Here is a 15446-nt window from a genome sequence, read left to right on the forward strand (position 1 = left end):
ACTACAATTTATGCGGTGAGTGGGCAGTGAGCTAAATACAAATCTATGTAGGAACAAGATACTTTTTTTCTGTTCTGTAAACATGGTTTCAACAAACCTGACTGTAATTTATGATATATCCATCAGCTTTTCCAGCGCAGACAAAAAGACATCAGCTTCTTAATCATGCTGGTGTTGTTAGCTTAAATGTTTTACCATTTTTGTAATGTACATCTTTTTTTTGTTTGTTACACCAACAAGTAAAATTGGAAACAGATGAAGATTTTTTTTTGCTCTTTCATGACAGAATGGATTGGGCTCATTTTATTTTTCCTTTCAGCGCAAAAGCACAAGTGCACAAAGGTCTCCATGACAATCACAGAAACTGCAGCTACCTTGGCAACATATACGGCAGTAAAGTAACAGGGAATATAAAATCTAAATCTGGATTTTATGCATCCTTTTTAAGGGACTGTTCCCTGCGTACTGATAGAAATAGTGAATTACAGGTAATTGCAGCATCGGCTGGACCTGCCTTTAGAAGCACTGGCTTTCTGGGTAGAAGGAAAGGTTTGTGGAAGAAGAAAGAGCAGCAGGAGAGACGGACAGGGTGCATTCCTCTGGCAGGAGGGGGAAAGGAGGGAACTACAGACAGAGAAAAAAAGATGGCTGTAATCCGGATTAAATCAGCGGGTTTTGGACAATCCCGAGCTTGGGTCGGCACGCCCGTGCCAGGTCCCCACCCACACACCCACTACAGCTTTCCTGTGCCAAGCTCCAGCCCAAATCAGCTGCTCTGGCACAAGAGGGGAGCTTCCATGACACACAAGCCACACAGGGAACATCCCAGACACACTCAATCCGAAGAAAAATCCTTCTTTATTTGCTTTATATGTTAAGTCCCAGTCACTGTGAATATTGCATGTAATTTATTCTATTCTGTTCAAATTTTGGCTATCTGCACTCTTCTGTCTCTGCTGGGTATCTGGATTCTCAATCCATCAGTCAGATTTATATAGCAGTTTGCTGTATTTGTAATGCAGGGACTGAATAAATTAAAAATCTAATTATTACAAGGTGCTTAGTGCCCATATTTGTTCCTGGTTTTCACATTTCAGTCGATGCAGAATGGTCAAAAAGACTTGAAACACTTTAAATGAGAAAGAAAATCCGGTATTTGCTGACAGTTTTGGTGTTTCGCAACAGAAATGTGCAGGGCGGTTATTTTTATTCGACATCACGATCATGCTGTTTGTGCCAGCTAATTAGAGGTAATGTTTTAGGTAGACCAAACATTTACCTGACAAGACAGATGGCTTGTTACAGGAAACCATCTGGGGAGCCATTGATGGGAACTCTTATTCCCAAAAGGAAAAATATACTTTTTTGTGAAACAAAGATCTGTTAAGAACATCATCTAAAAAAAAGGAAAGGGTAAAAAAGCAAACATAGCATATGTATCTCCCTAACCTAGCTGGATGGTCACAGAGAGCAGAGAACGGTAACTATGGAGGAGCTACAGAGACTAACACTGATCTGTTGGCTGAACAACAATTAGTTGAGCATGCCACATATCAGATTTTCATAGAGAATTAGCAAGAAGAAATCCAGAAAATGTCATTGTAATAGACCAAAAGCATCAGAATGCTGACATTACACAACAACCGATCTCCGAAATAAAACACAGTGTTGGCATCATCATGCTGTGGGGAAGTAGGAACAGGGAATATGTTCCGAGCTGAATATAATGCAGTTGAAGAAAACCTGCTGAAGGCTTAAAAAGTTTTGAAACTGGGGCAGAGCTTCACCTTCCGACCCTAAATATTGCAAATAAATTTTGCTTTGGTCAAAGCATGTTTATGTGCTAGAATGGCTCAGTCAAAGTCTAGATTTGAATACAACTGAATCTGTGGGAGACCTTAAAAGCTGATGTTCTCCTTTCGATCTGACTGGTCCTGAGTTGTTGTGCAAAGAATGGCCAAAAAGTCTCTAAAGGGCTGACGTATCAACAGGTGCTTCAACAAAGTGCGATTCCTTTCCCTTCCTTTTAATAAAGTTTAAAAGGAACTTTTAAACTTCCTTGTTTAAATGTTTCATGTCAACTTCTTGACATGAAACAATGTCAAGAAGTTCAAAGGAGCCTGAATATCTCTGCTCAGTACTACATGCATTTGAAAGATCTGACAGAAATGTCTGGTTTCTGTAGTAAATAGCAGCCAGTCCTACTGCTGTCATTCTGCAGGTTGTGAAATCTAAATTTATCCTTTTTACATCGCTGATCTGTCTACCAACTATAGTCCTTTTGTAATAATTGGCTGAGAGAGTAGTGTGAATGCAGCATATTGCTGAGAGCAAGTGTCTTCCCAGAAGCTTGGCTTCACTTGGCTTAATTGAAGAATCTGCAAAAGAGACTGTGTGGGGAGTGTGCGTGCGTGTACGCGCTGAGAAGTGTGAACACATTGTCAGAGTCGGCTCTGGTTGCTCATGTGATCTGCCGCGAACAACGGCGACTGTGACAGTTTTGGCAACACATATTCGTGCGTGAGGAAGAGCGTCTGTGTGTGCTTCCCGGCCCTTTGAGATGTGTAACCGTGCTACACACTCGCTTACGCACATGTTTGTATATTTGGGCGACCATCTGGTCATGAGAGGCGCGCGCCTTGTGTGCTCGTGTGTGTGTGTGTGTGTGTGTGTGTGTGTGTGTGTGTGTGTGTGTGTGTGTGTGTGTGTGTGTGTGTGTGTGTGTGTGTGTGTGTGTGTGTGTGTGTGTGTGTGTGTGTGTGTGTGTGTGTGTGTGTGTGTGTGTGTGTGTGTGTGTGTGTGTGTGTGTGTGTGTGCAGAAGGCAGTGAGTCAGAAGGCTTTGTACAGTATTTCAGTTCTGCTGGTGATGGTGTGCGCAGTCCTGGCTTCTTCTTTAAGTTGAGTCAATCTCACGGTGCAGATGTTGATACTGCCACCGAGGAGCTACGGACCACAAACTGAGCCGCTCTCACATGCTGCCTCTGTTCATTAGAGACCTCTCATCTAAGTGTTGAGATGGCGAGATGGGATTTGTAGGGGAACAGAGAATAAATCAGCAGCAAACAAGCATCTTTTTAATCTTCAAAGTGAAAGATGGAGCAAGATAAATTAGTGTGGAGGCAGTACAATAAAAAAAAACAAGAGGGGCTCATTTATCTGAACACCAGCAGACAAACAAGATGATCAGTCAGATAAAACAAGGAGCATCAGCTTTATGAAGCCTGCACAGAAATGCTGTAAGTCGTGTGTAATAAAAGCGGATTGTCTAAATAAAGCTCACTGCCACGAGCGCACACAAACGGACCCAAGTGAGAAAAACTTCAAAAGCCACAGCTTTGCTTTCTTTTCCTCCCCCAAATTAAGATCAAAGGAGGCTATTTGTTTTTATTTTAGGCTTCATATTTTATGTAACTTCATTTGCTTCTTTTTTTTTTTTTGTACATTTACTGCTCAGCTTGACGGTAAAGTATTTTCTCATCATTAAAATATGGCCTCACAGTGTTTTGTTGGAATTGCGTGCTTTTATACTCTAAAAATGATTTTGGCACAGCCCTGCGGGAGTCTTTGTTCCACTGCTATGTAATGCTGAAGCACTTTAAGCATGAAAAGAACTGTTAGCATAGATGGTGCTTCACTTGGAAAAACACAGCTAGTTAGAGGTCAGTCAGGGTGAAAGTTGTCAAACTTCCTTTCTCCAACAAGAACAGTACAATTAAATATGGATGATGTTTCTCAATCCTGATTCACTTGACAGAGGTGGTAAGAGTTTTCATCTGTAAGAAGAAGGGCCACTTTTTGTATCGCTAACATTATGTGTATGCTGAAGCATGTGGCGGTGGCATCATGCTGTGGGAAAGACCCCCAGCAGCAGTGAAAATAGACTTGTCACAGTGCTGGTCACATGTATTTGAAACCCTGTTAAAATGTGTAAATAGCCTTAAAAATGAACCAGAAAAAAATAAACAAAATCACACAAAAAAATCACCAGTGACACAATTATTTTCACACCTGTTGCTAATACTTTCTACAATCCCTGTTTGCCAAATGAACAGCACTTAGTTTTCTATTCACAAAGTCAGAGCATGACGTAGAAATAACAAAAGTTGCTAGGCGGCAACAGGCCCACAGCATCACAGATCAACCACTGTACCTCACAGTTGGTGTGAGGGGCTTTTTATACAACTAACCTAAAGTGTTTGTTGCCAAAAAGCTTACACTGTAACACATAAAGTCCCAGGGAGGTTTGACGTGTTTATTTTTGTGATGGTAGGACATCATCACAAACAGCTAGTAACTCCGCAAGTAGGTAGTGTCTAATGATTCCACACTTTGGTGCAGATCTCTGAGTTTTTCTATCTCCTGTACTGACATGCTGAGAACGTTGGCAAGATAAATGTAGGTCACCATGTTGCCTTGAGTATCGCAGTTAAAAGAAATAAGTCATGTCTTATTTCACCCAAGGGAAACAAAAATTCATGGATTACTAATTAGAGTCCCCAAAACCTCTGGTCACCTTAATACACTAAAGTATGAATGTAAAAATGCTTCAGCTAAAGTTTCTGTTGGGGTGTTTTTTTCAGATATAACATCTTCTCCTATGGAATAAATGTATTTAAAAGTCCATTATTATAAGATATTTTAATCTTACCAACAAGAGTTTGATTTCAAATAAGCTTGCGTTCTGCCTCGCTATTTTAGCACAAATTCTCTACTGTTTTCTACGAATATTTGGTTTTAATTTCACCTCCCAGTATCATTGTAACATTGACTAACAGCAAACCTACAAACGCTGCTGAGTCACTCTGCTGGAAGCAGCTTCTGCCCCAGGCCTGTAAGGTGAACTCTGACCTCATCTCCTGCCCTAATCTCACTGCATTTACATGGAATGAATGTTAAAAATTAAAAAAAATAAAAATAAAAAAAGCGATACATTGTTTTTGCACACGAAAACTTGAAAACAGATTAAATTACACTCAGGTGGACTTTATTTTCTAATTTGGTGACTTCAGAAGGCAAGTGAGTTTCACGCTATAATATAGGGGGCTGAATATGCTTGAATTCATCCACACGTTTATTTATAAAAAGAAAAAATAAAGATAAAACATGAAATTTGTGGTTGTAACTATATGCAAAATCTGACTACAGACACAACTTAAATGCAAAACTTTACTGCCGGTGAAAGGCGAGCTTAAGGATAACCGTTTACTTTCCATAACTGTGTCTGAAAAACACATTTGTGTAAATATTATCTCAACTCTAAGCTCGTAATGTGTGGCCACAGATGGAAGTAAAGGAGATAAGCGTATGCGGAAAGAAATTAGAGCGCTAGCTGAATAATTATTTGAGTTTACTCTCTTTCCCCTCCTGAGTTACAGCTTGCCTAACAGTCCCCATGGATGCCGACTGTAATACTTGAGTCATGAAAAGCTACACAGCAGCTCCTTCCTGCTCCCGGGACTCATTTCCTGGATCTTTGTATGTCTAGCATCGGAGCCAGAGAGGATCAATCCCACTCTGAGCAGTGACATAAGCACTACAGCACATTTATAAGGCATCTTTAATAAAACACTCATCCTTAGTTTTAGAATTAATTTGCCAGATCCTGCGCATAATTTAAGTTTTAATAGCAGGTGTCGTCTGCATGGTAGTTTTAAAATCTGAGAAGCTGCAGGAGCGACATGCATCTACCTCCCATCGGTGACTCATAATCTCCCAATGGAACATGTGAGGTCATTTTAATAACAGCAGCGCTGAGAAAGCAGTGACTTTACAGCCGCCAGCGTATCGAGAATCGCCACAATATAAATGGAGGAAGTGTGAAAGCAGAGGTAGGGAGGGATGGAGTGAGCTGATGTTGGATGTTTCACTTAGAGTGTCTTCTCTCCAGGGGTGGGGGAATCTGCCTGAAGAGAGGAGATATGACAGCTCCTTTCTTCTTTTCCTGAACAAACACTCACAAGATGAGGCCAACCTCAGGATGAACACAGTCACCCATCATGGCTGTGCAGGGTTATGAGGGGCTTCACAAGGGACGACTAAATTAAATCTTGACGAGCTAAAGGTCACATAATGTCAGAGATGTAACCTGCCACCAAACACAGGCTCAATGAGCAGCATGTAAACACCACAGTGACTGGTGAACATCCGCTTTAGCTTCTACTGAAATTCCCTAGAAGAGGCATTTTTCCAGAAACATTATTTCATGGAACCTGATGTGACAGAATAACACAAATCACTGCTTAACTGTATATTTTTATATAATTGAAAAATCTGAAAAGTGCAGCATGCACGTGCATTTACGCCCCTTTCCTACAATACACCTAAATGAAGTTCAGTCCAACTAAGTGCCTTTAGAAGTCAGCTAATTCAGTGGTCCCCAACCTTTTTAGTACCGTGGACTGGTTAAGACTTCGCAAGATGTAACCGGCAGAATCCGGTTAAAGGATTTTCAAAATAAAAGATCCTCCAGACTCAATACATAACACAGAAATATTTAATTATTTCTTGCGCGACCCGGCACCAATTGGTCCACGGACCGGTACCGGTCCACTGAGCTAATTAATAGAACCAGTTTGTGTAATTTAACTTCAGTATCAGTGCAGCTGTTCTGTGAAGGTCACAGTCTTTTATAGAACATCTGTGAACAAATAACATCATGAATAACAAAGTAGGCACCAGACGGGTCAGGGAGAAAGATGTGGAGAGGTTTAAAATATGTTTAGGTTATGAAACTACAGTGGCGTGAAAAAGTGTTTGCCCCGTTCCTGATTTCCTATTTTTTGCATGTTTGTCACACTTCATTGTTTCAAGACACCAAACCAATTTAAATATTAAGATAACACAAATAAACACAAGATGTAATTTTTTAAATGAATGTGTTTATAAGGAATAAAAAATGCAAATCTAACGACGCTCTGTGATTACTCTCGTCCTCTTTGTTAAAACAAAACTTAGATGTGGTCCAATGCACCCTGGTTTAATGTCTCTGGCCACCAGGACAATCAAATTTACCCCAAAAGCGCAGAGACGGTTCATCTAAAAGATCACAAAATACCCTACAACAACACCCAAAGAACTGCAGGCCTTACTTGTCTCAGTTAAGGTCAGAGGTCATGGCTTCCCTATTAGAAAGAGACTGGCTAAAAATGGCCTGCAGTCCCAAGGAGGCCTGGAGTCCCGAGACCAAAACCACTGCTGAGTAAAAAGTAACATTAAGGCTTGTCTAAGATTTTTCAGAACAAAGCTTGATGATCCCCAATGCTGTCAGGGAAACATTCTAAAGTTGAACTCGTAGGATGGTGTGTGTAAGATTACATCTGGAATAAAAGTAACACTGCATTTCAGAAAAAGAACATTATGCCAGCAGTAAATATGGTAGTGGTAGGGGTTGCTTTGCAGCTTCCAGACCTGGAAGACTTGCTGTAATAAATAGAAACATGAATTCTGCTATTGACTGAAAAATCCTCAAGGAGAATGTCCGGCCATCTGTTTTTGACCTCAAGCTGAAACCAAGTTCACTTCTGAATGGCAAAAGGCAAACAAACTTTGGAGTGGCCTAGTCAAAGTCCTGACCTGTATCCTTTTGAGATGTTGTGACATGACCTTTAAAAAGCCATTTATGATTATAAACCCTCCAATGTTGCTGAATTAGAAAAATTCTAACATTTAACTGACTTGATGTTCTGAAACACTACCCTACCCTAACCCTGACAAACATGCCAAAAAATGGGGAGTTGGGAATCTGTTGACAGAACAACTTTTACTTGTACATGCATATGAAAGAAGCTGCTTTGGTCAGATGGGACCAAACTGTACACACTGTGACACATGATAGATCTGCACAGCTGGCACAGACCCACCACAAAAGACCCTGCAGCTGTAATAGCAGTGAAAGGTGACTTTACAGTATATTGACTCAAGGGCACCGAATCCACACCACACCTTTCAAATTCCTATTTGTTTGAATCATTTTCCACTTCACAATTACACCCCACTTCATGTTTGTGTGTGCAGTTAAAACTTGAGCAAGTGTGAATTTTTTTTTTATCACAGTGAATATTTTGTAAGGGATTATTGAGAGACGTCATCAGACAACTAAACTGTGAAATGGAGCTCTATGAAACCATTTGGATTTTATTAGCAAATGATGACAACCTTCTATTATCTGTTCTATTTTAGTAACTCTAAATTTACTGCTTTAAATGAAGTGAAGCTGCACAAACTATTTTAAATGCACATCCAGCCCTCATGAGCCGTTTTAGGGCTTCAGTGCACATCAAACAAAGTCTTTGTCAGATCATGTAAGAGTGTCTGAAAACCCTGTTCATCAGTGCACTTTGAGCAGTACATTTTCTGATTCTTATAATTATGAGATGAACTCAGTGGTTTGAATCCTCGAAACTAAAAACAAAAAAAAGGACAGCCTCAGAAAACATCTCACTATTACTGAGAAACAAGGCAGCAGAAGTGCTTTCAGCTGCCTTGTTTATAATAAACACCCAAATATGCAAACTTATTTTTTTGGAATCCATATTTGACTAACTGGGGGATTATTTTGGATTTTCTTTCAATGAAAAGATGTCCCTGTAGTCATGCCATATGTTGAAGCAAGTTGAGCAGTCATAGTCTCGTGTAACTGTGAATTATCAGTAGCAACAATGTGGCAGAGCCAAAATAACTTTGGTTTTCTGCCATGGAGGATGCACCACGCTCCTGCGAGTTCTCTGTTTCTGTTCCACAGAAATCCACAAGAGAACAAAAGATGTGTCAGGCAGCCAAAAATAAGTGGAGTCAGAAGAGGCAGACAAACACTGAGGTTCAGCCTCTAAGAGAAAACCAGAGTCAGAGCTTGTGATTATTAGACAAGTAAAAGCATTGAGATGTTGTACAGTAAAAGGTTGCATTTCTAGTATGGAGATAAATGTAGGATGTAAAAGCTGGTTGATTATAATTGGTTGGTTATAAATAGTAATGTTCTGGTCCAACTCAATTTCTGGTATCTGTCCATGTATCACGTTTGTCAGGTTGGAAATAAAATATATTTGCAGGCCAGTGTAGTATATATTAAATGATATTGATTTTATTAACTTTTATGGGTTGATGCAGATTCTTAAATGAATAAGATCAGGATCAGAGGAAGAAAATGCTGACAAAATAATCTCTAGATATTTTATCAACTTGAATTCTGTAGAAGAGTAGCAGCCAAAAATATCAGAGTGGGGTCCTTCTAGAGTCTTGCACTATTTCCCTGATAAGAAACAATGCAAGAACATTTTTCACTGACAACTTCTTTCAAGAATTATGGCCAGTTTTGTTGTCCACAGATTGCAAAACAGTATTTTAGCACACAACTTTATTGTTGTATTGAATCAATACTTTCATCCTTACAATAGTGTTCACACTGAAAGACTGTCACTTTCAAGAAAAATAAATATTATTAAATGGCTGGATTCAGGTGTGCTGTGGTGGCGCAGGGGTTAAGCATAACCCACATATAGAGGCCTTAGTCCTCGACACGGCTGTCGCAGGTTCGATTCCCGGCCTGGCGACCTTTGCCGCATGTCTTCCCCCTTCTCTCATTACCCTCTTTCCTGTCAATTCACTGTCAAATAAAGGTCACTAGAGCCAATAAAATCTTTTAAAAAAAATGGCAGGATTCAAATGTGACACAGTCAGAAAATGAATTTACACTGTGCACCCATCCATCTATGCATGCAGGGTTACTCAGGGTTGGTGCCTATCTGCAGCGTTCCTTGGGCCTAAGACAAATAAACACTCTCACTCCTAATCCAAGTTTATAGAAACCAATTAATCAAGTATGCATCTTTCTGGACTGCAGGAGGAAGCCAGAGTACCCAGAGAGAAGCTACAAATGGATATGAAGTACATGCCAGCTCCATACAGAAAGAGAGATTAAAACCCAGAATCTTTTTGTTCTGTCAACTGTCAGACAATAATTCCTAGTTTTATCTCATTTATTTCAGTAGTCTGAAACTCCTGTCCTTGAAAGTGACTGTCCTGCAACATTTGGATGCATTTCTGCTCAAATACACATGAATCGGCAAAGACCTGATCATTAACCATTCATTTGATTCAAGTTTTTTGGAGTGGGAATGCCTCTAAATATTGCAGGACTGAACCTTGATTTATTTAATAAATACCATTTAAATGTAGTAATTCTGATTGTGAATCAGATTTCATAGAGCTAAGAGAGTTGAAACATTGGACCTCTCAATGAGAAAGCTACAGTGAGAGTAATTATTCAGGCTGCGATCACAACCAGGTTTTAATTTAACAGAAGTCAATCAGGTACTGTGAGATTTAATCACTCGTTTTACATTCAAGATAGTGCACCCCAAGAGCTCATCTGTTGTACTTTTGGACGGGATTAGAGACTGTGTCATTAAGTCTTGTGGCCATCTTCTATCAAACCCATCTTTCCGTCCCATTACTGGAGATCAATATGAGGGAGTGGGAGGTTAGACTTGCCTGTTTTTATGGCCCCTGTTTAAGCACTGGCAGCACATAAATGGGAATTTGGCCTGAGGAGCTGAGCTGCAGAGGCGGCACTGAATCATCTGTTGATAGTAGTTAAGGGTAGAGTTCTTCATCATTGCTGATCCTCACCGGCTGTCTGGACCAACAGCCTCAGCTGTGCTACAACCCACCAGAGAGTCCATCAGCTCACCCACTGCTTGTAATAGCAAAGGATACATCTCTGCTGGCAGCTTACTACCCAAACACAGGCAGCCAAGGCAACCTATCCACATTTCCATGGGATATGACCAAAGAAGGGAATCTTTGGAGCCCTCTGCCACTGTACACAAAGGAGTTTTACCTTTACCCTAATGTGTGTGTGGTGGTGCGTGTGCGTGTGTGTGGGGGTGGGCGTGTGCGTGTAGGCGTGTATGTGGCTCGCGTGTGACGAATGACTCAGACACACAGGTTGTTGCTGTGTTTTGCTCATGAGAACACACACTGGCATCGCTTCGGGGACAGCAACCTGTTCAGTGCCTTCCAGAATGGGACAGCACCCTGGCTGACCAATCACACGCCTGAAAGTCACAGCGGGCGGAGGTCCAATGGGTTTTTGTCTTTTAAATGTGTATTTATGGAAATCCTCGTCAGTGATAGCAGCCCAGATTAGAGGTCAGATGCCAGGAAGGCATGCTACTGCAGAAACATGAGAATATTCACTCAAAAATAACAGCAACCGAAAGTAAAAAAAAATTAAAATAAAAAAATCTTTTCATATTTCCACTCCAAGTGATCGCAGTGCACCAAATAATCAAATTTTAGTAAATAAAGCCACATGTCTCCTTCTATCCAGCTCCTTAAGAAAGGAAATCTTTAACCCCAAATAATGTTCAAAAAATAATGTCACTCAGAAAAGCACAAAAATAAACTAAGTAAATTTATCTTTTAAAAAAAAAGCTAAGTCTTGAGTAGAGTGTAAAAATTCTCCTGCCAAATGATTTTGCAAAATTTAAATGCAGAAATGTTTGTAATTGAAATAAAACTCGTCTTGGGAAGATTTAGTTAGTTTGTTGGTGTCCAACAAAATAAACCTAAGCTGTGATTACGACTTCAAAACATGAAGGTGTGGTGTTTATAGTCTGTCTGTTTGAAATTTTTATTTTTCAATAAAAGAGGAAGCATTTGTGGAATTGTCATGCTATGTTGACAACTGACTAATAAAGTCTTCTGAAGAGGCTTTCTAACAGCACTCTAGACGGTAGAGAGAAGAAACGATGAAATGACAGAAAGGACAGAAATGATTTAGAAATTCTGTGAAAGGCGAAGCACAAAGGCGGCATCAGACGAGCGCTACTTTCGATGAACCCATTCTGACCGCATCTGGTTGGCGGCCAATAGGAGCTGCGTTGAATCCAAGCAATTCATCGCTCAGAGCGTTGATGGTCCTGAGCAGAACATCAATAAAATATCCTCAATTGTAGCCGTAGTTGTTTTTGTAGTTATTCTTCAATGAAAAAGAAAGATTCATTTTTGACACTGAAAAATAAATATAGAAAAAAAACCGATACCTATTGCGATAGACATGTGATCAATCTCAGTAGAAAGTACATCCAATAGAAGGTCAATAATTTCTATGAAGTTCGAGATGTGCATGACATTCTGGGGGATGTAGGCAGATGAAAGGCTTTAATTGCTCATCCTCTCATCACCAGCTATGAAAAGTGAATATGCACTATATGCAACATATTGCTGTGCTAAAGGTGGAACCAAAAGCAATGGCAGAAAAATTATTTCTAGTCTGCATTTTCTGTATTTTATAGCTATCTGTGCCTGTGCAAATAATGTGATCTATAACACAGGCAAAGCAAAAATGTACTGAGCAAGCGGTTCTGCTACTGTTACATTTTATTATACTATTACACAAGTTTTTTTTGTTTTTTTTTTGATGGAGCTGATTAATTACAGTAATACATAATCTGTATTATGCAACCTATGTAAAAAGTATAAAAAGTTTGTGTTTTAAAAAAGCATAAACATATTTAAAAACTAAATAAAGCCTAAAACAATCACTGTAGTTTTGTTGGTCGCTGTTCTCACACCTCACATGCGTTATGCAGAATTAATCAGTTTAGTTTAATTAGTCAAATAAATATTTTCGGTTTTGAAATATAGACGAGTGAATGTGGTCCAGATTTCTTCCAAAACAACAATTCAACCTTTTTAAATAGGCAGCTCAGTCAGAGATCCTTGATCTTGTAACATTCACTTTGCTTAAAACGTACACAAAATGGCAGTGACATTGCAATGACCTGCCATGACTAAAAGCAATATAACAGTTATTTAGGACACAGTTGTACAGCTATAACTTTTCGCAGTTAGAAATATTATTTTGCCACCCCACATGCCGTGCCACCCTGAGTGGGAAGCCATGTCACCCCTATGAAAAAACACTTTCAGCTATTTTTATCCCTGTATGTGATCCTCAAACCAAAGCTGCTGTAAAATTAGACGCTTGGTTAATGTTGGATGTTAATTACCATCTGTCTGAATACCTGGAGGTTAAGTGATAATTTATTTCAAAAATATTGACAAATTTCATTCTTCTGAAGATCATGAGTAGTCAATATTTGATGGCAACTCAGGGTTCCTCTCTTAAAAACTTGATTGTGTGAAGATGTAAAAAGCTTCCAACCGATAAGGAAGACCATCAAATAATGTAACATATTGGACCATTAAAGGAGATATCTGATGAAAAATACAACCTAGTTTTAATCATAGAAGAACAAAAAAAAGCCAACACTTCAGATGAAACAGATGCTACAGGAAAGCCTTTGTGACAATATTACTGTAATTCTATCAGTTTATATCCACGTATTTCCCGTCTCTGCACAGCAGACTGAATCTGTGTGAATAAGATTTTTCATGGCAGCAGATGCCCTGCTCGGGTCGTGACACCCAGCACCATCTCGTGACGAGACGGCCCTATTGGCTTCTCACCAACGGGGCGACTAACGCGTGTGTCTGCTTACTTTACTTCACCTCACTTCACTCCGAGTAACCGCTCTTTTCTGCTGTCTGACATCTGCTCCTTATTCTGTTGTTTCTTGCTCGTCTCGTCCTTTTTACTTTTCAGCTGAACATCTCTGCTAAATCCTTCACAGATGTCAACATTTTCAGAAGCTTCTTGACCTTGGCAACCTCCCTTCTCTGTCTCTCCTCTTTCTCACTCTCACTCAGACCCTGCAGCAATTATGACTATCCAAGTTGATGAGCAACAGTGCATTTCTAGTGTGCCGTGAATGAGTGGAAGTAAATGCTGACCATTTATTTGTTATAACAACACTGGAAACATCTCTGACAAGCTGCTGCCGACTTGGCATTGGGTGGGAATGCTTGAGCAAAAACTGCTCCATTTTATGGTTTCACTGCTCTGACTTTAAAGTCAAATAAAAATACAGAACAACATCTAACTGTATTTAGTAAAAACAAATAAGGAAAAGCTGGTTATTCTTATTGATTCAAGATGATCATCATTTTTATAGTAATGTCATTAAATATACAAATTCAATTCAAGCTTATTTAATCAAGGACAGCACAGTAAACAAAGTTACATGATAAAAACAAAGCAAGTGTTGTTTTGTACGAAGGTTTTCTGGCTACAGGCTCATTTGTAAACTCAGTCCTTGGCTGGCTTTTTACAAGAAAGATTCCCATCACACACGCGCATGGACACACACACCCCCACATGCACACGCACACACACACATACACACATATGCTGTATTACTTACAACAAATACATAAAAATGCATATTAGAGATAACTAATTGTCCATAACAAAGTAGGTTAGTATACATTAGAGTTCACATGTTAATTTTTGTTCCAGCCATGGTTTTACATGGGAACTAAGATCTTTAAGATCAGTTAACATTTTTATTGCTGATGGTAAACTGTTCTAGATATGACGTCCTCTAAATGACAAGGAACCTTGACCATTTTGTATTGTGCAGGTTTGCAGTCTGCATTAACTGCACCTCTAGATATAGCACCTGCTAGATTTAATAGTAGTGTTTAACTAAATGATTATTAAGCCTTTGCTGCAGCATTACTACACTGTTAAATTGATCAGGAGCTCTCCTTTGGAGATATTTCCAGTCAACAGAGTTGTCAGAATTGTTTGTGAAGAATACTATAATCTTCTTAAAGCCAGCTGACTGGCAGAGTGCAACAACAGGTGACATATTGATCAGTTTCTTGGCTAGAGAAAGCTGGTCAATGTGACACCATGGCTATGCTCTGGTCCCTCTGGCCTCCTATCAAACAGATTTAAGCCGCAGAAACAATGAGTCGGTAAATCCCCCTGGCAACCGCCTCATGCCCAATGGTTTAATAATCTTTCATGAACTTTCAAAATCACTTTAGGTTCATAACATGCCTCAAAATTCACACCGAGGATGAATATAATCCTGTATATTTGAAGACTCCCTTAATCAGAGGAAATCAGCTGCTTTGGGGAACTGATTTAAACTACAAAGTCAGCTTCTTGTGAACTCAAGCTGAACCTGTGGTGTCATAGACATCCTTAAAATACCTTCTGCAATAAGTCATTTGCTCAGTGTAACAGTTTCATTATATTAACTTGGTGGATTTTCCTCTGAAGCTAAAACGTTCATGAATAATTGCCGGAACGATTTATACGGACTAAAATACAAGACATCGCTGCATGTAGCAGGATGCATAAATCATAGCTGCAGTGACCGTGCGTTGACTCATTTTTTTAGCTCCAGAAACTGACATCATTTGATAAACTGGGGAGAAAAGATGGGGGTTGGGATGGATGCTCTAATAAACTGTGACAAGATGCATGTTGAACACGGAGGCTTTGAAAGCTGCTGAGGAACCAGATAGAAAACATACAGAGCTTTCGCTTTGAGAAATGAAAGGTGCGAAAGCAGGCGCGTTGAGCGTC

General features: G+C 39.6%; 1 protein-coding gene across 3 annotated transcripts in view; it reads right to left on the minus strand.

Annotated features, from left to right (window-relative positions):
* The window catches only part of LOC102216590 (gap junction delta-2 protein-like), a 30967-nt gene that overhangs the window by 14142 nt on the left and 1379 nt on the right, over positions 1 to 15446 (minus strand). The gene's annotated exons all lie outside the window — the stretch shown is intronic.

The sequence above is a fragment of the Xiphophorus maculatus genome, chromosome 18, assembly GCF_002775205.1.
Source record: "Xiphophorus maculatus strain JP 163 A chromosome 18, X_maculatus-5.0-male, whole genome shotgun sequence".
In the NCBI taxonomy this organism is placed as follows: domain Eukaryota; kingdom Metazoa; phylum Chordata; class Actinopteri; order Cyprinodontiformes; family Poeciliidae; genus Xiphophorus; species Xiphophorus maculatus.